The sequence below is a fragment of the Bufo gargarizans genome, chromosome 3 (genome assembly GCF_014858855.1).
Source record: "Bufo gargarizans isolate SCDJY-AF-19 chromosome 3, ASM1485885v1, whole genome shotgun sequence".
Lineage (NCBI taxonomy): Eukaryota > Metazoa > Chordata > Amphibia > Anura > Bufonidae > Bufo > Bufo gargarizans.
Window position 1 is genome coordinate 251,734,885 of NC_058082.1, and position 24,066 is coordinate 251,758,950.

Below are 24,066 nucleotides of genomic sequence, written 5' to 3' on the forward strand. Positions count from 1 at the left end.
TGTGGTGATATCTACAGAATAAGAGTTATTACCTTACATTCCCTATATGTCCACTTTCATGCTTTCATCATTTTGTAAATGTCATTTTATTTTTTAGGATCTTATAAGGCTTAGAATTTTAGAATTAAACTTTGAAATTTTTAAGAAAATTTCCTAAACCCACTTTGTGGGGCTTACATAGTGGAAACCACCCATAAATGACCCCATTGTGGAAACTACACCCCTCAAGTTATTCAAAACAGATTTTACAAACTTTGTTAACCCTTTAGGTGTTCCACAAGAATTAAAGGAAAAGGGAGATTACATTTTTAAATTTCACTTTTTTAGCAGAGTCTCCATTTTTAATAATTTCTTTCCTGTCACACATCAAGAGCTAACAGACAAATACTTAACCTCTCCGAGGATATACATATCAGATAATTGTCAAATCCTGCAGTATATATAATTGGATCACAGTGGGCATGAATAAAACGTAACTTTTAATATTTAATGTTAATAAATCCAACCACTTCAAATAGTAAATATAAGACTCGTGGGGGGCCACGATAACCCTACGAGGACCCTCGCTAATGCCTGAACCCACAGGAACATCCTGATGGTCGATTGGCCTGTGGTCTCGTGCCTGCCTTAGCTTTCCCTCATACGACCCTAAAACCTCCCAACATGTTTCCCCTAGTAAAGGTTCATCAGGGGAGAGATCATGGGTAAGAAAACAAAACACAACATAAATAACTTATAAGTCTTAGATGTACAAGATGAAAAATCGATATAAACCCCCAACTGGGTATAGATATTTGAAATGAACAATAGCACCACCAACCGTGTAATTTATGAGTGGTCTTGGTTCTATAGCCTACAAATATATAGTAAGGAACTTATTGGCCTAAACTCTACAGTCTAGGTTATTCATAAATGGCCCTCTACTTCAATTAATAATGCTTAGTTTGTGCAGTATGACCACATATTGCCTACTCATGATATATAGTCAGACGCTTAGATAGTGTAAAGTGCTCAACTAAACATTAATTTAATCAAGTCCATATACATAGAAATACTTATATCATATGAAAAACTGCACAAGGTATATACCTATCAGATTTGCATAATTGATCACATCAAAATTATTATCCAAGATGAAATATCTCTAAATATTGCTGACAGACTTAAATCAAAGAAAAAGATACCGATTCAGTACATAACGTACATCCAATATCATATAAAGAATTCAATTGCGGTCAAAAGACATATTCCATGGTGACATAGGTGATGTAGATTGTAGGAAGGCTGATGTATGTATAGATGGCTACATCGCTGGCCAGAGGAGCTGGTATAGGGGTTTAAGTCCTGAGGATAGATGCCTCTATGATGCATCCTAATCAACCCTCCTTGTTTTCAGCCCATCAAAATTAGAATGCTATTGAAGGGTATACAGAAGGGGTCTGCTGTGGCCCGTCCTACACGACAGCCATTTACAGGGTCAATGTTCAGATTGCTTTCAGATAAACTACGCAAAAACCCCTTCGGTAAGTACACTAGTTTATTGATCAAGACAACCATGTACCTTGCCTTTTACGTCTTTCTCAGACCAGGCGAGTTCACCTGCGCCACAACGTGCAAGAACTATCTGAGGAAGAATCAGCTGTCATGGGATGGGTCATGCTACATTCTTACTTTAACGTCCAGAAAGAGGGCCCGAGCGGGTCAGCTCACAGAGGTTAGATACTTCCCCATTGGTAATAAGTGGTGCCCAGTTATGGCAGTGCAGGAATGGATGCGCTTTACCGAAGCAACCCCAGGGGATGCTCCTCTGCTAAACCTGGGTTCTGCGCCTTTGAGTTGTCAGAACTTTCTCAAATTCATCTGCATATTATTGAGGAATGTTGCGGTCAGTCCCAGTTCCATCACAGGGCATTCCTTTTGCATTGGCGCGGCTTCCACCGCCTCCAATCACAACGTCCCGATGCATGTTATCAAGAAGTTGGGCAGGTAGCAGTCAGTTTGTTATGCATGGTATATACCAAATCCGCAGTGTGAAATGTTTAATGCTTTCAAGAATCTGGTCTTGTAATTTTGTTAATAAACACTATTGCCCTGAGCTATGTTTGTTATTTTTGGCCCCTTTACCCTACCCTCCGTACAGCAGTCTCGGCATACCCCTACTGCTTAGAAAAGTAGGTAGGTAAGTAGGTAGGCGTACTTATCTTAAGCCGACCCGAATACAAGTTATAGGCAAATGGCTATTTGCTGCATTTGTGTGAGGGGAGGCGGGGCTATACTGCTTATAAGCCGCAGCCTCCGCCTCACCTTACCAGCGGCTCGTTTCTGCCCCACTCTCCCAAGTCCCCTTTTATTATAACTACTCAATGGGGTGGGCCCCTTTAGCCTACCCTCCATACAGCAGTCTCGGCATACCCCTACTGCTTAGCAAAGTAGGTAGGCGTACTTATCTCAAGCCGACCCGAATACAACTTTACCGATTAGCTGTGCAGGACCCAACAGCAGCTCTCGCATCAGATCATCAAACCGGTTGTCAAACATGCACATGGTGGTCACTGGGTTGCCTCGAAGAATGTCACACTTTTCAGCCCAGTCTAGCTCTGCAAAATCCACCTTAGAAACATAGAATGTGTTGGCAGATAAGAACCATTTGACCCATCTAGTCTGCCCAATATACTGAATAATATGAATAGCCCCTGGCCCTATCTTATATGAAGGATGGCCTTATGTCTATCCCATGCATGCTTAAACTCCTTTACTGTATTTGCAGCTACCACTTTTGCAGGAAGGCTATTCCATGCATCCACTACTCTCTCAGTAAATTAATACTTCCTGATATTACTTTTAAACCTTTGCCCCTCTAATTTAAAACTATGTCCTCTTGTAGCAGTTTTTCTTCTTTTAAATATTATCTCCTCTTTTACCTTGTTGATTCCCTTTATGTATTTAAAAGTTTCTATTATATCCCCTCTGTCTCGTCTTTCTTCCAAGCTATACATGTTAAGGTCCTTTAATATTTCCTGGTAAGTTTTATCCTGCAATCCATGTACTAGTTTAGTAGCTCTTCTCTGAACTCTCTCCAAAGTATCAATATCCTTCTGGAGATATGGTCTCCAGTACTGAGCACAATACTCCAAATGAGGTCTCACTAGTGCTCTGTAGAGCGGCATGAGCACCTCCCTCTTTCTACTGGTAATGCCTCTCCCTATACACCCAAGCATTCTGCTAGCATTTCCTGCTGCTCTATGACATTGTCTGCCTACCTTTAAGTCTTCTGAAATAATGACCCCTAAATCCCTTTCCTCAGATACTGAGATTAGGACTGTATCACTGATTTTATATTCTGCTTTTGTGTTTTTACGCCCCAGGTGCATTATCTTGCACTTATCAACATTAAATTTTAGTTGCCAGATTTTTGACCATTCTTCTAGTTTTCCTAAATCTTTTTCCATTTGGTGTATCCCTCCAGGAACATCAACCCTGTTACAAATCTTTGTGTCATCAGCAAAAAGACACACCTTACCATCGAGGCCTTCTGCAATTTTGCTGATAAAGATATTAAACAACATGGGTCCCAGAACAGATTCCTGAGGTACCCCACTGGTAGCAAGACCATGGTCTGAATATACTCTATTGACTACAACCCTCTGTTGTCTGTCCCTCAGCCACTGCCTAATCCATTCAACAATATGGGAGTCCACGCACAAAGACTGCAATTTATTGATAAGCCTTCTATGTGGGACAGTATCAAAAGCCATAACCCCTTCCCGACAGCAATCCGTTTATATACGTGCTATTTGCACATGCCCCGTTCAGATAGCACGTGTATAGACATCAGGCAGCTCTTTAATCCAAGCGCTGCAAAACGCTTGGATCAAAGCTTCTGCCCCTGCCCTGCCCCATACATTCATCCTGCCCCCATTTGTGCTGCCTCAATGCTGGCCGTACCTTCCTCCTCCCCCTTTCCAGCACTGCCCCCTGCGTTCTGCCCCCGATGCGGTGCGGTCCCCCTGCTGTGTTTGATGGCGGCGGCTTCATTCCTGAGCCGTCGCCATCAGCAGAGAGTGTCAGCTCTATGCTGACACTATGCTGTAACCCCTTAGATGCCGCGGTAGCGGCATCCATGGGGTTAATAGAGGGAAGGGGCTCCCTCTCTCAACCATTGGGGCTGCCGCGCTGCGATGGCAGCGCCCGATGGTTGTCATGGCAACCGGACGCTTTGCAAAGGCATCCGCTGTTGCCACCTACAGGACATCTGATAGTATTATACTTTGCAATGCAAGAGAATTGCAAAGTATAGTACAGCCATCAGCCCCACTGGATCTTCAAGATCCAAGAGGGACTTGACAAAAAAAAAGGGAAAATAATAAAAGTAAAAATCACTGCTTCCGTAACGACCGTCTCTATAAATATATCATATGATAGACCCTGTCTGCTAAAACACCATAAAAATAAAAAGCCATTTTTGTCACCTTACATCACAAAAAGTGCAAATATAAAAAAAAAATTGTTCTTAGAACATTGAGACACTAAAACATATTTTTTTTTATTTCTAATATGCTATTATTGTGTTAAAGTGAAATAAATTTTAAAAAAGTGTACATATTAGGTATCACCACATCCCTAATAACCTGCTCGATAAAAATATCACATGATCTGAACACCGTAAAATAAAAATAAACTGTGCCAAAAACATTTTTGTCACCTTACATCACAAAAAGTGCAACAGCAAGCGATCAAAAAGGCTTATGACCCCCAAAATTGTGCCAATCAAACTGTCACCTCATCCCGCAAAAAATTATACCCTATATAGGACATTCGCCCAAAAAATAAAAAAGCTATGGCTCTCAGACTATGGAGACACTAAAACATCATTATTTTGGTTTCAAAAATGCTATTATTGTGTAAAACTTAAATAAATAAGAAAAAGTATACATATTAAGTATTGCCACGTCCGTAACGATCTGCTCTATAAATGTCACATGACCTAACTCCTCAGATAAACGGTGTAAAAATAAATAAATAAAACTGTTCCAAAACAGCAAATTTTTGGGTCTCCTTGCCCCATAAAGTGTAATATTGAATGATCAAAAAATCCTATGTACCCAAAAATGGTTCCAATAAAAACCTCAACACTTTCTGCAAAAAATGAGCCCATGCACAAGACGATCGGCAGAAAAATAAAAAACATATGCACTGATGCACTGGAGCCTATACCGAGCAAACGGAGCGGCGCCCAGGCATACTAGTAAGTGCAGGGGGACCTGCCCACAGATAGAGTTAGTTTTTACTTTGTATACTAGTGAAAGGTCCTCTTTAAGTATGGTTTACATTAATTTCCCCACTATTGATGTCAGGCTTACTGGCCTATAGTTGCTCGATTCCTCCCTACTACCTTTCTTGTGAATGGGCACAGCATTTGCTAATTTCCAATCTTCTGGGACGACTCCTGTTGCCAGTGATTAGTTAAATAAGTCTGTTAATGATTTTGCTAGTTCACCGCTGAGCTCTTTTAATAGCTTTGGGTGTATCCCATCAGGCCCCTGTGACTTATTTGTATTAATTTTAGACAGCTGACTTAGAATTTCTTCCTCTGCAAAGACACATGCATCAAAAGATTGATTAGTCTTCTTTCCTAACTGAGTTCCTTTTCCTTCATTTTCCTTTGTAAAAACTGAACAGAAGTATTCATTGAGGCAGTCAACTAGTTTTTTATCTTCTTCCATATACCTTCCTTCTTTTATTTTTAATTTGGTAGTTCCTTGTTTTAGGCTACTTTCACACTAGCGTTGTTTAAATCCGGCGTTCAATTCTGACACCGGAACTGCCCGCCGGATCCAGAAAAACGTGTGAAAACGTATTACATTTGAATCCTGATCAGGATTTTGATCACAATGAAAAAATGTATTGGGAAAAACGGATCCGCCATTTATGGACTTTAACTTTTCTTTTACATTTTTCGGGTTTAACATGCAAAAGCCGGATCAGCTTTGACTGAACACACGGCGCCTGATCCGGCGTTAATGCAAGTCAATGGGAAAAAGGCCTGATCCGGCGTTCAGTCAAAGTGTTCAGGACTTTTGGCCGGAGGTAAAAATACAACATGCTAAGGTTTTCTGAAAAGCCTGATCAGTCAAAAAGACTAAACTGAAGACATCCTGATGCATCCTGAACGGATCGCTCTCCATTCAGAATGCATTAGGATAAAACTGATCAGTTCTTTTCCGTATTTGAGCCCCTAGGACGGAACTCAGCGCCGGAAAAGAAAAACGCTAGTGTGAAAGTACCCTTAGTTTCCTTTTTTCATTTATGTATCTGAATAATGTCTTATCGCCTTTTTTCACTGACTGTGCTAATTTCTCTTCTGCCTATGCTTTAGAAGCTCTTATAACTTGTTTGGCCTCTCTCTGCCTAATCATATAAATTTGCCTGTCATCCTCTTTTTTTTTTTTATAATTACTAAATGCTATCTTTTAGTTTTTAATGATTTTGGCCAATTTTGCTGAGTACCACAGTGGTCTCTTCCTTTTTTTTGCTTTTGCTGACAAGCCTAATGCAATTTTCTGTTGCCTTCAATAGTGCCACTTTTAAGTAGTCCCATTTCTCCTGGACTCCATTGAAACTGTTCCAATCTGATAGGGACTCATATAATACTAATCTTATTTTAGAAAAGTCAGTTTTTCAAAAATCTAAAACTTTTGTTTTTGTGTGGTGTGACTCAGTCACTGTACTTATAGTAAACCACACTGACTGGTGATCACTAGATCCCAAGCTTTCATTGCAAGCCAGTAATATCTGATACCAAATTCCCATTTGTGAATACTACATCTAAAATGGCCTCCTTCTGGGTTGGCTCCTCAACTACTTGCTGTAGAGATAATTCCAGTAGGGAATTTAGAATATCTGTACTCCTGGCAGAACTAGCTATTTTGGTTTTACAGTTTACATCAGGAAGATTGAAGGGGGAAGTTATCATCATGGGAGACTTTAATGTCATTTTAGCTATTTCCTCAACTAGTAGATCATCTAATTCTTTGATTTGGCTAGGTGGTCTATATATCACACCTACACGAGTTACCTTATGATTATCAAGCTGCAAGGTAACCCAAACTCACTCTAAATTGCTCTCGCTAACTTCAAATTCGATTTTATGCTATCTTTCACATACAGGGCCACCCCTCCCCCTTCTTGCCTTCTCTGTCTTTCCTGTATAGAGAGAACCCTGGTATTGTTATATCCCAGTCATTACTCCCATTGAACCACGTCTCAGTAACAGCTACTAAATATATATTCTCTGATGCCATTATAGCCGCAAGTTAATTGATCTTATTCCCTAAACTGCGAGCATTTGTAGACAAGAATCTGAGCTTGTCATTTCTTAAACGTTGTGCTACTGGCATTGTTCCGGGTGGCAGTTGGACTGCTGGATTATCACTCTTTTGCCCCCCTTTCCTATTTTCCCTTTCCAAGCAAATACTTTGAACTGTTTACTGAGGACATTCTTTCCCTTGAGAGAAAGATGCAAACCATCTTTCTTGTACAGTTCTTTTACATTCCAACGAGAGCTAACATGAGACACAAAGCCAAACCCTTGGTTCAGACACCATTCACCAAGCCATACATTAAATTCCTTAATGCGCATCTTCCTGTCATGCTGAAGGTTATGCACAGGCAAAACTGCAGAGAATGAAACAGTTGATGAGTTGATGCAACCTCCCGTATATCCTTTCCAAGTGTGTGAAAAGCTTCTTTCACCTTTGAAACCTCATTGCAAGCCAGATCATCTGTCCAAAGATGGACAATAACATCCACCTCTCTTCCTTGCTTTGCACCTTTATTGCTGTTATTACCTCTGGCCATCGGAATTCTGCAGCAGAGAAGGTAAGAAAAAAAGTTGGGTTACCCATTTGTCTGACCATGACTAGCAAATTCTTCAGATTTTTATCCCAGTAAGCTTGACTCCCTCTCAGTGGTTGCATGAACCTTGTGGCATCTTGGTTTTGCACCAACCTCTCAACCTCACACTTGTCCTGTAGCAACTTTTTGGATATTTTCTATCCATCCCTGGTATTGGGTTTTCCTTTTCTTAACTGGATGATGGGCATGCTGCTTTTGGCCATGTGTGTCTCTGTGACAAACTGTGCAAATAAGAGGTAGCTTGTGTCTCTTGCAAAACGAGTATCAACACAAAAAAGCCTTGCATTGAAATACATGCTCGGGACAGTTTGACTCTTCCCTGGTCCAATGTATTCTGTCCAGTAGGGAACTGATCAGGGAAAGCCATTGCCTCAAGCCTAGGAACTTTAAAGAAGCTGACAGGTGTGTTTCCTTGTGCAGGTGCAATGCTGAATATTCCATCACCATGTGTCAGTGCTTCCTCTCCAAGGTCAGATGGCTGCAAACAACTGTCTAGGCCAATTCCAGGTCTTAGTGCATGCTTATCATCCTCTGCATTGGGAGATTGTTGGTCATGGTCTTCCTGTTGCTCAGAGGCAACCGGTAAACCTGCAGACTGTACCGCTGATGGATCACAATTTTTGATGCATTCAAGTATCTCCATCATTTCAGTTTCATCACAACTGTGAGTTCTATCCCATAATAATTATCAGCATCATCATCAGCAATGGTCTCAAGCACTCTGATTGAAATGTCATTGTAGTCGGGGTGTGTGTCATCCTACAGTGAAGAGATTTATATTGTGAGAATCACAAGACCCAGACCTACATTTCGATGCATAGTATGTCTCTGAAATATTAAAAATGAAGGCACAGTCGTAGTTTAGAAATTGCCCCTTCAAATTTGAGGTGGCTAGAGTGGAGTTTCAATGAATGTCAATGGATGGTGTGAGTTGAAATCAAATGGTCATATTGTAAAAACTATCAGGACTATGGCTTAGCTGTGGACAGTTTTAGTGGCAGCAAAGATAGCTGAACATTTTGATATAAGATTTGTGTAGATGGGCTTGAAATTAAGGGAGTGGTGGCAGTTTAGAAATCATAGTTATTCTCAAATATTTGGAAAAGGCTCCACCAGCAAACTACTGGAGCTCAGCCTTTCAGTTACCAGCTGAAAAAAAGGGATAAATCAATAATAATATAGGCTGGCTCACAGTATTTTTGCATAAAATTTTATTAATACACTAACTCAAAACAAACTGACTAGATGTCAGCATATCAGCATACATACATAAGAAAAATAGGTATATGAGTGCGGAGTTCACGCACAACCTAAATAGCTGGAGTACTCCTAAGAATACTTACTTGTTACTTGCAGAGCAATCCTTGAACCTGCTCGCTCAGCATCCCACGTGTCCAGCCAGATAGTCGATCGCTGGTTTGTGACGTAGGCGCCTAAAGCCGTCAGGCCGGCAGAAGCTGGTAAAGCTGAGCTGAGCTGGTGATTGCCTGAACCTATCGGTCCGATGGTAGTGGACACAGCAGAGTTTGCCTTGTATTTGCGGCAATATTAGAGGTATCAACACAGTTTTTAGTCCGCTTTGTAAATAGTTGGTGAATAGTCTTTTTGCAGCGGTATGAGACGTCTTCTAATACTTAAGAATTTGAAGCAGAGTCCTCTTCTTGCGTGTAAAACCGCACCAATAGCCTGGTCTTTATACACACTAGACGCGTTTCGGAAACAAGTTCCTTCCTCAGTAGATAATTATAGAATGCTGAATGCAGACACAGGTCATGACTTTAAATACCCTTTTTGGGCTTGATGTAAAATATGGATCGGATTGCGGACTGGATTAACTGCACAGCCGCGATCTTCACCTTTCATAGCATAAACAATGATTAACCGCAAGTGTATTGTAACATATATCTTGCTATCACATTATATATATATATATATATATATATATATATACATGTGCAAAATACATGTTGAAATTAAAACAATGAATAGAAACAATTAAAATTAAATTGTAACAGATGCTAGAATGACTGGGTTGTGGCTTTAAGAGAATTTGATAGCAAATGTGGGTCGAATTACAGACTGAGCTTGCCACACAGTCACAGTCTTCACTTCATGTTAGTAGATGATCAATAAACACCAGTACATTACTGCATACATTTTTCAATATTGTGTTACACAAATATACATTGTAAATAAATACTCACAATATGAATATATAATTATATAAATAAAAATAATACAATGAAAAATAACAATTTAAAATTAAAAAATTACATTATATCACATGCTGGGATATCTGGAGTGTGGCGTTAACGGAGAGAGGGGAAGGGATGCAGGAGGAGTCAATGCGCTGGAAAACAGCCCGGCATTGACCCCCCGTGTAAGCCAACCCATCTCTCCTAAAGGAACTCAAAAATTTCAATCTCCGAGTTGAGACCCTGAGGCATCAAGGACCCAAACTCGAATATTTTCTTGGACTCCTGTCTAGACATTTTGGCCACAAAATCGCCTCCTCTCCAGTCTTGTTTGACTGATTGAATAGCCATATAGCTCATTTTACTTGGATCACCTGCATGATATAATTTAAAATGCTTGGATAAAGGATGCGTTTCAGATTGTTTCTTAATGTTGTTGATATGTTCAGCTATTCTGGTTCTAAATACCCTTTTTTTACGGCCAATATACTGTTTTGGGCATGGGCACTGAATAATATAGATTACTGCCTTACTATTACATGACAAAATTTCTTTTAATTCCCATTTGAAGTTATTGGACGTTGACATTATCTGTTTTATGTTTCTATCAAAGTGTGTCTGTCTACAATTTTGACAGCAGCCACACCTGTAGAAACCCTTTAAATTAGCCCATGGGGTTATCAATGATTTTGTTTGGTGTTTTCTTATAGTGGGAGCCACTTGAAGTCCCAAATTAGGGGCCCGAGTATAAACTATTGGCGGATGTGCTGGAAGTATAGGGCCCAAAACTTTATCTTCCTTCAATAGGTGCCAATGATTGTGGACAATACTACTCACCAGTTTATAATCTTTATTATATGGTAAGATTATTTTGGCTGTGAGGTCTTGTTCTTGTATAGTAGTAGGTACTTCTTTGGGTTTAAAGAATAGGGCTCTATCAAGTTCTCTTACCCTTTGGATTGAATTCTCCAGTAGTTCATTAGGGTACTCTTTTTGTAGGAACTGTGCTTTCATACTCAGTGCCTCTGCCTCAAATTGCTCTTTTGCCGTACAATTTCTTCTTAAACGCCTAAATTGGCTAAAAGGGACATTTAAGAGCCACCTCAGAAGGTGACAACTTGTGTTCAAAATGAAGCTGTTTTTGGCCACATCTTTTTGATATGTGCTACAGGCAAAAGATCCCTCTTTCTTTTCAATATGCAGATCCAAAAAATCCACTGTATGGGGATCAATATTGGCTGTAAACTTCAAATTTAGCTTGTTAGTGTTAAGATTGTTTACAAACTCTAACAGTGATAGATAAGATCCCTTCCAGACTAACAGAATGTCGTCTATATAGCGCCGCCATAGGACCCGGTCCGCTCCAAGCTTTGGGGTGATGGTATCTTGTTCCCATGCTGCCATGAATAAATTGGCATTTGAGCGGTCCAATTGAATACCTCTTGCAAACCTCACCTTAGCCATTAGGTTTCTATTCTTAGGAGTACTCCAGCTATTTAGGTTGTGCGTGAGCTCCACACTCATATACCTATTTTTCTTATGTATGTATGCTGATATGCTGACATCTAGTCAGTTTGTTTTGAGTTAGTGTATTAATAAAATTTTATGCAAAAATACTGTGAGCCAGCCTATATTATTATTAGTTTAGAAATCATGTCCTGATTTTTCAGCTCACACTCTAGCTTTTGTCACTCTGCTGGCTGCTCACACACCTGGATTCCTATGGCAACCCGCTCTACAGCAAGGTTAAAAGCAAACTGCTCCAACTTGCTCACTTCACTGGCGGTTGCCATCTTTAAGCAGTTGTAGCTTAAAAATTATAAATCCTAGAGCAAAGAACTTTATATTGTGAGAATCACAAGATCCAGGCCTACATTTCGATGCATAGTATGTCTGTAAAATATTAAAAATGAAGGCACAGACGTAGTTTAGAAATTGCCCTTCAAATTTGAGGTGGCTAGAGTGGAGTTTAAATGAATGTCAATGGGCGGCGTGAGTTGCAAACAAATGGTCATATTGTGAAAACTATCAGGACTATGGCATAGCCGTGGACATTTTCTGTGGCAGCAGGGATAGCTAAATGTTTTGATATAAGATTTGTGTAGGTGGGCTTGAAAATTAGGGAGTGGTGGCAGTTTAGAAATAATGTCCTGATTTTTCAGCTCCCACTCTAGCTTTTGTCAGCTCCCACTCGCTGATATTTCATGAACCATTCGGCGAAACGTTCCACAAAGTATTAACACACCAATCGGGAACAATCCGCACGTTTCGGTATATTACTGTCTATGTAGTGTAAAAACTGTGGGAGGAGTAAGGGTGGTAAATTTGGCTATAATAATAAGAATATATATGTGAGATAACAGTAAGTGGTTTTGCCATGTAAGAACACTTAACTAGTGGATTCTGTTGGGCACACTTATGGCATATTACAGCGCTTACTATTTTCAGCATGCACTGCTCTATTCGCCCACTATGTCTCCTGTTCACGTTTCCTGCCTGGTATGTAAATTCATACCATGGCTGTGATGCTCACAGCCTGGGAGAAGGAGACGCCCATTGAGAAACAGGGTGGTCTCCTCCTCCCTGTACTGATGGTATGAATTTACATACCAGGCAGGAAAAGTGAGTGGGTGGCACAGCCAGCGAATGCAGTAGCACATACAGAAAATAGTAAGCACTGTAATATGCCATAAGTATGCCCCATAGAATCCACTAGTTATATTATGATTTCTGGACCCGTGAAAGGTCCTCTAAGTAAAGGAACTGTGTATACATTGTCAGGGGAGCTGTGATTTTACTGTGAGTAAAGGAACTGCATACACACTGTTAGTAGGGAGCTGTCTATATATTGCAAGCAAAAGAACTGTGTATATAATGTGATTAGGGAGATTTCTATGTACTGTAAGTAAAGGAGCTACATATAAAAAAATGTATTTTTCATCAGACCTCAAATCAGACCCCACTCTTCATCAGACCACCAATCCTCATCAGATGTCAGATTAGACCCCCATTGAGACCCCCATATCAGACCTCTAATCTTCATCAGATCCCCAATCAGACCCCCAATCTTTATCAAACTTCAGATCAGGGCTCCAAATCAGACCAACCACAGCTCAGCAGACCTCAGATCAGAGCCCTAATCTTCATCAGACCTCAGATCAGACATAAATAAATTAAAAAAAACTTACCTCTCCTGCTCTGGATGGTGCTGACACTCATACGATCTAGCACACTGTCCCTGCACTTGCCACAGTCTGGTCTTCTACTAGCCCCATGCTGTACTGCAACCTGACTTTGCACAGCATTAGCTACTAATGCGCACTGTGCCCCTGATCTTTTAAGACCCTAACAATGCCCCTGAATTAGACTAAGTGGGTTGATCCAGCACTTCTATGTGCAGTGAACAAGTACTGACACTCAAAAATTACCAGGTTGGCTACCTCCAGTAAAAATGATAAACTTGAGGTATTAGTTGACATTTTGGCCAAAATATGCAACCTGTGTCAAGGGTCCGCTTATTCCTATACTAAAATAAAAAGCAATTCAATAAAAAGGTCCACAAGGTTAAAAACACCAGTTCACATCAGGTAACCCTAATGATATGTAATGGAGCCTGTGCAAGAGCAAAACACTGATAAACATACACTGGTTTTTTAATGATTTGCTTTAGATTTTAATACGTGATACTGCCTGCAAATGTGTAACATTTCAATCTATACAAAGCTTCTTTTTTTGTTGCACAGATATTCCGTATTCCCTCAGAATGCCAAAGGCATCAATATGAAAGAAAGAAAGAATCAAACACTGGATCTAAACAGAAATCACCAAAATACTGTGAACATCTAGACTAGTACACAGGGTATATGGGCGCATATAGGGAAATTACTAATAAAGCTAACAGCATCAATTAATTTGGATACATATACTTTAACCTTCCACTTACAAACATTACCACATACAGCTGAGAACATGTATAGACTAACAAGTTCTTGATAGTAGGTTATTTACTATGTTACAATGTTCAGATCATTATACATAGATACATAGTGGATAAGCTATTGTATTTTCATTTCACTGCATTAAAGCCTATTATACTGTTAATACTGTAGTCACCATAGAAATGTCTCTCATTTACTTTTGCTTTGCTTAATGTCAAGCAAAGCATTATCTTTTATTAGCCTTTCTGTCCTTACTTTTGTTTTCCCCCGTGTCTCAAGCTTCTCAAATCCTTTGAAGTGAGAGCAGTGTAGATATCATAACCTAGAAGCCAGTTCTCTGCATATTCTCCAACTCTCTGTACAAAGAAAATGAAATCAAATATATTCTTTGAGCCTCTGCTAGTATTAAAGAGAACTTTTCACCTGGATAGCTTTAATCTAATTATTATCCTACCTTATAGTGCGGCCCCCACTGATGTCTTGGCACTTTTTTTTTCTAAAGAACCCCCCTTTCGTCCTCTGTGGTCCCCGTATCTTTTGGCGCCTCATATGCTAATGAGGCGACTCGGTTACACTAGGCGTGGACTTGTATCTCTCCTGGGCGCGGTTATCTTCTCCCTGGCTGCGAGCGCATCCATTCAGAGCGCCCGCTCTTAGCCAGGGAGAAGGAGCTCAGCTATCTAGGTGAAAGGTTCTCTTTAAGTGCACAGGGGAAAGAACTTTGTTCAATTTCTTCTGGTGTTATTCATTGTGTGAACAGTAGCGTACAATGCATTGGTTTTTATAGTAGATATGGTAGCTCATAAAAATAATTTGATTGAAAGTGCTGGGAAAGAAGACACATGTTCAAAAAGGGAAAATTAAATTGCAAATTAAGAATTGTTTAAACACCAAGAGTCCGGGTAAAATGATTTTTATTGAAATATTGTTCAGGATAATAAAACAAAAAGCCATTATATACAGATATGAAATAGCATTATTAAATAAAATGTTTTTGATCGTTAAACTTTGCAGGCTGGGTTCACTTTTCATTTCATTTCACAGATATATTTTTATTCGCTCTCTAGTTAATTGTGTATTTCTCATGATTTTTCCTTTAATGAAAAATGTCCTTTGAACTGGAAAATAATCACGTCCTAGCTATCTTACAAATTTCACAGTTGTTTACAAATATTGGCTTTTGTTATACACGTGGTCCTATCTTTCATGATACCTTGAATAGGATGCAAGGATTATGGTATGGAACTGTGATCCGATTACATTATGGAACTGTGATCCAAGCAATATACGATTAAAGAGTACATTTTTCTCATTGCTGACCCCTAATAATAGGTATACCAGGCTTGGCCACATAAACTGTAACTAGAGATGAGTGAATCGAAGTTGACGAAGTGGAATTCGCTCTGAATGTCAGGAAAAATTTGATTTGCACCGAATCTGAATTTACTCACACTTCATGGTAACGAATTGTATTTTTCCCTAAAATGGCTCCTGCACGTGTTAGGACATGGAGCAAGGAACTCTGGGAACGCATGCAGCCATGCATGCAGCCAATCAGCAGCCAGCCAGCCCTTTGATATCAAAGCCCTATAAATAGCCTCAGCCATCTTGGATTCAGCCATATTCCAGTGTACTTAGTGCAGAGAGAGACGTCAGCAGGCGCTAGGGACAGTGGTAGAAAAGACTTGCTGTATAGACGTTCAGGAAAAGTATAGGGAGTAGGGATGAGCGAACCCAAACTGTATAGTTCGGGTTCGTACCGAATTTTGGGGTGTCCGTGACACGGACCCGAACCTGGACATTTTCGTAAAAGTCCGGGTTCGGGTTCGGTGTTTGTCGCTTTCTTGGCGCTTTTTGAAAGGCTGCAAAGCAGCCAATCAACAAGCGTCATACTACTTGCCCCAAGAGGCCATCACAGCCATGCCTACTATTGGCATGGCTGTGATTGGCCAGAGCACCATGTGACCCAGCCTCTATTTAAGCTGGAGTCACATAGCGCCGCCCGTCACTCTGCTCTGATCAGCATAGGGAGAGGTTGCGACTGCGACAGTAGGGCGAGATTAGGCAAATTAACTCCTCCAAAGGACTTGATTAATTGATCGATCTGCAGCTGTGGATCATTGAGCTGCTGATACTCAATTGCTCACTGTTTTTAGGCTGCCCAGACCGTTTGTCAGTCACTTTTTTCTGGGGTGATCGGCGGCCATTTTGTGTCTTGTGTTGCGCCAGCACAAGCTGCGACCAAGTGCATTTAACCCTCAATGGTGTGGTTGTTTTTTGGCTAAAGCCTACATCAGGGTGAAGCTGTCACACCAAGTGCATTTAACCAGTAATAGTCTGTTTATTTTTTGGCCATATACTACATCAGGGGCAAGCTGCGCCTGTCACCAAGTGCATTTAACCCTCAATGGTGTGGTTGTTTTTTGGCTAAAGCCTACATCAGGGTGAAGCTGTCACACCAAGTGCATTTAACCAGCAATAGTCTGTTTATTTTTTGGCCATATACTACATCAGGGGCAAGCTGCGCCTGTCACCAAGTGCATTTAACCCTCAATAGTGTGGTTGTTTTTTGGCTAAAGCCTACATCAGGGTGAAGCTGTCACAACAAGTGCATTTAACCAGCAATAGTCTGTTTATTTTTTGGCCATATACTACATCAGGGGCAAGCTGCGCCTGTCACCAAGTGCATTTAACCCTCAATGGTGTGGTTGTTTTTTGGCTAAATCCTACATCAGGGTGAAGCTGTCACACCAAGTGCATTTAACCAGCAATAGTCTGTTTATTTTTTGGCCATATACTACATCAGGGGCAAGCTGCGCCTGTCACCAAGTGCATTTAACCCTCAGTAGTGTGGTTGGTCAAGCTGTCACACCAAGTGCATTTAACCATCAATAGTGTGGTTATTTTTTGGCCATATCCCAGTCTAATTCTTTCAGTAAACGTATACCTGTCACCCAGCACCTAAATACTAGGCCTCAAGTTTATATCCAGCTAAATCTGTCGTTACTGGTGTGGCTGGTCAAGTTATTTAGTGTCCGTCAAAGCACATTTTTTGTTCTGGGTTGATATACAATTCCCAATTTAGCAATTTCATAATTTAGTGGTTTCTGCTGTATCAGAGCTATTTGAAATCTATCCCTAAAAGGGTATATCATATTCAAGGTGCACATAGGGTCATTCAGAATAACTTCACACACACGCTACTGTGCATTTCCAAGTCTAATTCTGTCAGTAAACCTATACCTGTCACCCAGCGCCTAAATACTAGGCCTCAAATTTATATCCTGCTAAATTGCTGTGGCTGGGCAAGTTATTTAGTGTCCATCCAAGCACAGTTTTTGTTCTGGGTTGAAATACAATTCCCAATTTAGCAATTTCATAATTTAATGGTTTCTGCTGTATCAGAGCTATTTGAAATCTATCCCTAAAAGGGTATATCATATTCAAGGTGCACATAGGGTCATTCTGAATAACTTCACACACCCGCTACTGTGCATTTCCAAGTCTAATTCTGTCAGTAAACCTATACCTGTCACCCAGCGCCTAAATACTAGGCCTCAAATTTATATCCAGCTAAATTGCTGTGGCTGGGCAAGTTATTTAGTGTCCGTCAAAGCACAGTTTTTGTTCTGGGTTGAAATACAATTCCCAATTCAGCCATTTCATAATTTAGTGGTTTCTGCTGTATCAGAGCTATTTGAAATCTATCCCTAAAAGGGTATATCATATTCAAGGTGCACATAGGGTCATTCAGAATAACTTCACACACCCGCTACTGTGCATTTCCAAGTCTAATTCTGTCAGTAAACCTATACCTGTCACCCAGCGCCTAAATACTAGGCCTCAAATTTATATCCTGCTAAATTGCTGTGGCTGGGCAAGTTATTTAGTGTCCGTCCAAGCACAGTTTTTGTTCTGGGTTGAAATACAATTCCCAATTTAGCAATTTCATAATTTAGTGGTTTCTGCTGTATCAGAGCTATTTGAAATCTATCCCTAAAAGGGTATATCATATTCAAGGTGCACATAGGGTCATTCTGAATAACTTCACACACCCGCTACTGTGCATTTCCAAGTCTAATTCTGTCAGTAAACCTATACCTGTCACCCAGCGCCTAAATACTAGGCCTCAAATTTATATCCTGCTAAATTGCTGTGGCTGGGCAAGTTATTTAGTGTCCGTCCAAGCACAGTTTTTGTTCTGGGTTGAAATACAATTCCCAATTTAGCAATTTCATAATTTAGTGGTTTCTGCTGTATCAGAGCTATTTGAAATCTATCCCTAAAAGGGTATATCATATTCAAGGTGCACATAGGGTCATTCAGAATAACTTCACACACCCGCTACTGTCCATTTCCAAGTCTAATTCTGTCAGTAAACCTATACCTGTCACCCAGCGCCTAAATACTAGGCCTCAAATTTATATTCAGCTGAATTTGAATACAATACATTGGGCCAAATAATATTTTTGTTGTTGTGGTGAACGATAACAATGAGGAAAACATCTAGTAAGGGACGCGGACGAGGACATGGTCGTGGTGGTGTTAGTGGACCCTCTGGTGCTGGGAGAGGACGTGGCCGTTCTGCCACATCCACACGTCCTAGTGTACCAACTACCTCAGGTCCCAGTAGCCGCCACAATTTACAGCGATATATGGTGGGGCCCAATGCCGTTCTAAGGATGGTAAGGCCTGAGCAGGTACAGGCATTAGTCAATTGGGTGGCCGACAGTGGATCCAGCACGTTCACATTATCTCCCACCCAGTCTTCTGCAGAAAGCGCACAGATGGTGCCTGAAAACCAACCCCATCAGTCTGTCACATCACCCCCATGCATATCAGGGAAACTGTCTGAGCCTCAAGTTATGCAGCAGTCTCTTATGCTGTTTGAAGACTCTGCTGGCAGGGTTTCCCAAGGGCATCCACCTAGCCCTTCCCCAGCGGTGGAAGACATAGAATGCACTGACGCACAACCACTTATGTTTCCTGATGATGAGGACATGGGAATACCACCTCAGCAAGTCTCTGATGATGACGAAACACAGGTGCCAACTGCTGCGTCTTTCTGCAGTGTGCAGACTGAACAGGAGGTCAGGGATCAAGACTGGGTGGAAGACGATGCAGGGGACGATGAGGTCCTAGACCCCACATGGAATGAAGGTCGTGCCACTGACTTTCACAGTTCGGAGGAAGAGGCAGTGGTGAGACCGAGCCAACAGCGTAGCAAAAGAGGGAGCAGTGGGCAAAAGCAGAACACCCGCCGCCAAGAGACTCCGCCTGCTACTGACCGCCGCCATCTGGGACCGAGCACCCCAAAGGCAGCTTCAAGGAGTTCCCTGGCATGGCACTTCTTCAAACAATGTGCTGACGACAAGACCCGAGTGGTTTGCACTCTGTGCCATCAGAGCCTGAAGCGAGGCATTAACGTTCTGAACCTTAGCACAACCTGCATGACCAGGCACCTGCATGCAAAGCATGAACTGCAGTGGAGTAAACACCTTAAAAACAAGGAAGTCACTCAGGCTCCCCCTGCTACCTCTTCTGCTGCTGCCGCCTCGGCCTCTTTTGCTGCTGCCGCCTCGGCCTCTTCCTCCGCCTCTGGAGGAACGTTGGCACCTGCCGCCCAGCAAACAGGGGATGTACCACCAACACCACCACCACCTCCGTCACCAAGCATCTCAACCATGTCACACGGCAGCATTCAGCTCTCCATCTCACAAACATTTGAGAGAAAGCGTAAATTCCCACCTAGCCACCCTCGATCCCTGGCCCTGAATGCCAGCATTTCTAAACTACTGGCCTATGAAATGCTGTCATTTAGGCTGGTGGACACAGACAGCTTCAAACAGCTCATGTCGCTTGCTGTCCCACAGTATGTTGTTCCCAGCCGCCACTACTTCTCCAAGAGAGCCGTGCCTTCCCTGCACAACCAAGTATCCGATAAAATTAAGTGTGCACTGCGCAACGCCATCTGTAGCAAGGTCCACCTAACCACAGATACGTGGACCAGTAAGCACGGCCAGGGACGCTATATCTCCCTAACTGCACACTGGGTAAATGTAGTGGCAGCTGGGCCCCAGGTGGAGAGCTGTTTGGCGCACGTCCTTCCGCCGCCAAGGATCGCAGGGCAACATTCTTTGCCTCCTGTTGCCACCTCCTCCTTCTCGGCTTGCTCCTCCTCTTCTTCCACCTGCTCATCCAATCAGCCACACACCTTCACCACCAACTTCAGCACAGCCCGGGGTAAACGTCAGCAGGCCATTCTGAAACTCATATGTTTGGGGGACAGGCCCCACACCCCCCACACCGCACAGGAGTTGTGGCGTGGTATAGAACAACAGACCGACGAGTGGTTGCTGCCGGTAAGCCTCAAGCCCGGCCTGGTGGTGTGCGATAATGGGCAAAATTTCGTTGCAGCTCTGGGACTAGCCGGTTTGACGCACATCCCTTGCCTGGCGCATGTGCTGAATTTGGTGGTGCAGAAGTTCATTCACAACTACCCCGACATGTCAGAGCTGCTGCATAAAGTGCGGGCCGTCTGTTCGCGCTTCCGGCGTTCACATCCTGCCGCTGTTCGCCTGTCTGCGCTACAGCGTAACTTCGGCCTTCCCGCTCACCGCCTCATATGCGACGTGCCTACCAGGTGGAACTCCACCTTGCACATGCTGGACAGACAGTCGCACTGCGGAACAGCACCACTTCACCACCAATGACTGGGCCTCCATGCGAGACCTGTGTGCCCTGTTGCGCTGTTTTGAGTACTCCACCAACATGGCCAGTGGCGATGATGCCGTTATCAGCGTTACAAAACCACTTCTATGTCTTCTTGAGAAAACACTTAGGGCGATGATGGAAGAGGAGGTGGCCCAGGAGGAGGAGGAGGAAGAGGGGTCATTTTTAGCACTTTCAGGCCAGTCTCTTCGAAGTGACTCAGAGGAAGGTTTTTTGCAACAGCAGAGGCCAGGTACAAATGTGGCCAGCCAGGGCCCACTACTGGAGGACGAGGAGGACGAGGATGAGGAGGAGGTGGAGGAGGATGAGGATGAAGCATGGTCACAGCGGGGTGGCACCCAACGCAGCTCGGGCCCATCACTGGTGCGTGGCTGGGGGGAAAGGCAGGACGATGACGATACGCCTCCCACAGAGGACAGCTTGTCCTTACCCCTGGGCAGCCTGGCACACATGAGCGACTACATGCTGGAGTGCCTGCGCAACGACAGCAGAGTTGCCCACATTTTAACGTGTGCGGACTACTGGGTTGCCACCCTGCTGGATCCACGCTACAAAGACAATGTGCCCACCTTACTTCCTGCACTGGAGCGTGATAGAAAGATGCGCGAGTACATGCGCACGTTGGTAGACGCGCTACTGAGAGCATTCCCAAATGTCACAGGGGAACAAGTGGAAGCCCAAGGCCAAGGCAGAGGAGGAGCAAGAGGTCGCCAAGGCAGCTGTGTCACGGCCAGCTCCTCTGAGGGCAGGGTTAGCATGGCAGAGATGTGGAAAAGTTTTGTCAACACGCCACAGCTAACTGCACCACCACCTGATACGCAACGTGTTAGCAGGAGGCAACATTTCACTAACATGGTGGAACAGTACGTGTGCACACCCCTCCACGTACTGACTGATGGTTTGGCCCCATTCAACTTCTGGGTCTCTAAATTGTCCACGTGGCCAGAGCTAGCCTTTTATGCCTTGGAGGTGCTGGCCTGCCCGGCGGCCAGCGTTTTGTCTGAACGTGTATTCAGCACGGCAGGGGGCATTATTACAGACAAACGCAACCGCCTGTCTACAGCCAATGTGGACAAGCTGACGTTCATAAAAATGAACTAGGCATGGATCCCACAGGACCTGTCCGTTTCTTGTCCAGATTAAACATTAACTACCTCCCCTTAACCATATATTATTGTACTCCAGGGCACTTCCTCATTCAATCCTATTATTATTTTCATTTTACCATTATATTGCAAGGCTACCCAAAGTTGACTGAACCTCTCCTCTGTCTGGGTGCCGGGGCCTAAATATATGACAATGGACTGTTCCAATGTTGGGTGACGTGAAGCCTGATTCTCTGCTATGACATGCAGACTGGTTCTCTGCTGACATGAAGCCAGATTCTCTGTTACAGGACCTCCCTCCTCTGCCTGGGTGCTGGGCCTAAATATCTGACAATGGACTGTTGCAGTGGTGGCTGACATGAAGCCTGATTCTCTGCTATGACATGCAGACTGATTCTCTGCTGATATGAAGACAGATTCTCTGTTACGGGACCTCTCTCCTCTGCCTGTGTGCTGGGCCTAAATATATGCCAATGGACTGTTCCAATGTTGGGTGACGTGAAGCCTGATTCTCTGCTATGACATGTCGACTAATTCTCTGCTGACATGAAGCCAGATTCTCTGTTACGGGACCTCCCTCCTCTGCCTGGGTGCTGGGCCTAAATATCTGACAATGGACTGTTGCAGTGGTGGCTGACATGAAGCCTGATTCTCTGCTATGACATGCAGACTGATTCTCTGCTGACATGAAGCCAGATTCTCTGTTACGGGACCTCTCTCCTCTGCCTGGGTGCCTGGGCCTAAATATATGACAATGGACTGTTGCAGTGGTGGCTGACGTGAAGCCTGATTCTCTGCTATGACATGCAGGCTGATTCTCTGCTGACATGAAGACAGATTCTCTGTTACGGGACCTCTCTCCTCTGCCTGGGTGCTGGGCCTAAATATATGCCAATGGACTGTTGCAGTGGTGGCTGACGTGAAGCCTGATTCTCTGCTATGACATGCAGACAAATTCTCTGATGACATGAAGCCAGATTCTCTGTTACGGGACCTCCCTCCTCTGCCTGGGTGCTGGGCCTAAATATATGACAATGGACTGTTCCAATGTTGGGTGATGTGAAGCCTGATTCTCTGCTATGACATGCAGACTAATTCTCTGCTGACATGAAGCCAGATTCTCTGTTACGGGACCTCCCTCCTCTGCCTGGGTGCTGGGCCTAAATATCTGACAATGGACTGTTGCAGTGGTGGCTGACATGAAGCCTGATTCTCTGCTATGACATGCAGACTGATTCTCTGCTGACATGAAGACATATTCTCTGTTACGGGACCTCTCTCCTCTGCCTGTGTGCTGCGCCTAAATATATGCCAATGGACTGTTGCAGTGGTGGCTGACGTGAAGACTGATTCTCTGCTATGACATGCAGACTGATTCTCTGCTGACATGAAGACAGATTCTCTGTTACGGGACCTCTCTCCTCTGCCTGTGTGCTGGGCCTAAATATATGCCAATGGACTGTTGCAGTGGTGGCTGACGTGAAGCCTGATTCTCTGCTATGACATGCAGACTGATTCTCTGCTGACATGAAGACAGATTCTCTGTTACGGGACCTCTCTCCTCTGCCTGTGTGCTGGGCCTAAATATATGCCAATGGACTGTTGCAGTGGTGGCTGACGTGAAGCCTGATTCTCTGCTATGACATGCAGACTAATTCTCTGCTGACATGAAGCCAGATTCTCTGTTACGGGACCTCCCTCCTCTGCCTGGGTGCTGGGCCTAAATATCTGACAATGGACTGTTGCAGTGGTGGCTGACATGAAGCCTGATTCTCTGCTATGACATGCAGACTGATTCTCCGCTGACATGAAGACAGATTCTCTGTTACGGGACCTCTCTCCTCTGCCTGTGTGCTGGGCCTAAATATATGCCAATGGACTGTTGCAGTGGTGGCTGACGTGAAGCCTGATTCTCTGCTTTGACATGCAGACTAATTCTCTGCTGACATGAAGCCAGATTGTCTGTTACGGGACCTCCCATCTCTGCCTGGGTGCTGGGCCTAAATATCTGACAATGGACTGTTGCAGTAGTGGCTGACATGAAGCCTGATTCTCTGCTATGACATGCAGACTGATTCTCTGCTGACATGAAGACAGATTCTCTGTTACGGGACCTCTCTCCTCTGCCTGTGTGCTGGGCCTAAATATATGCCAATGGACTGTTGCAGTGGTGGCTGACGT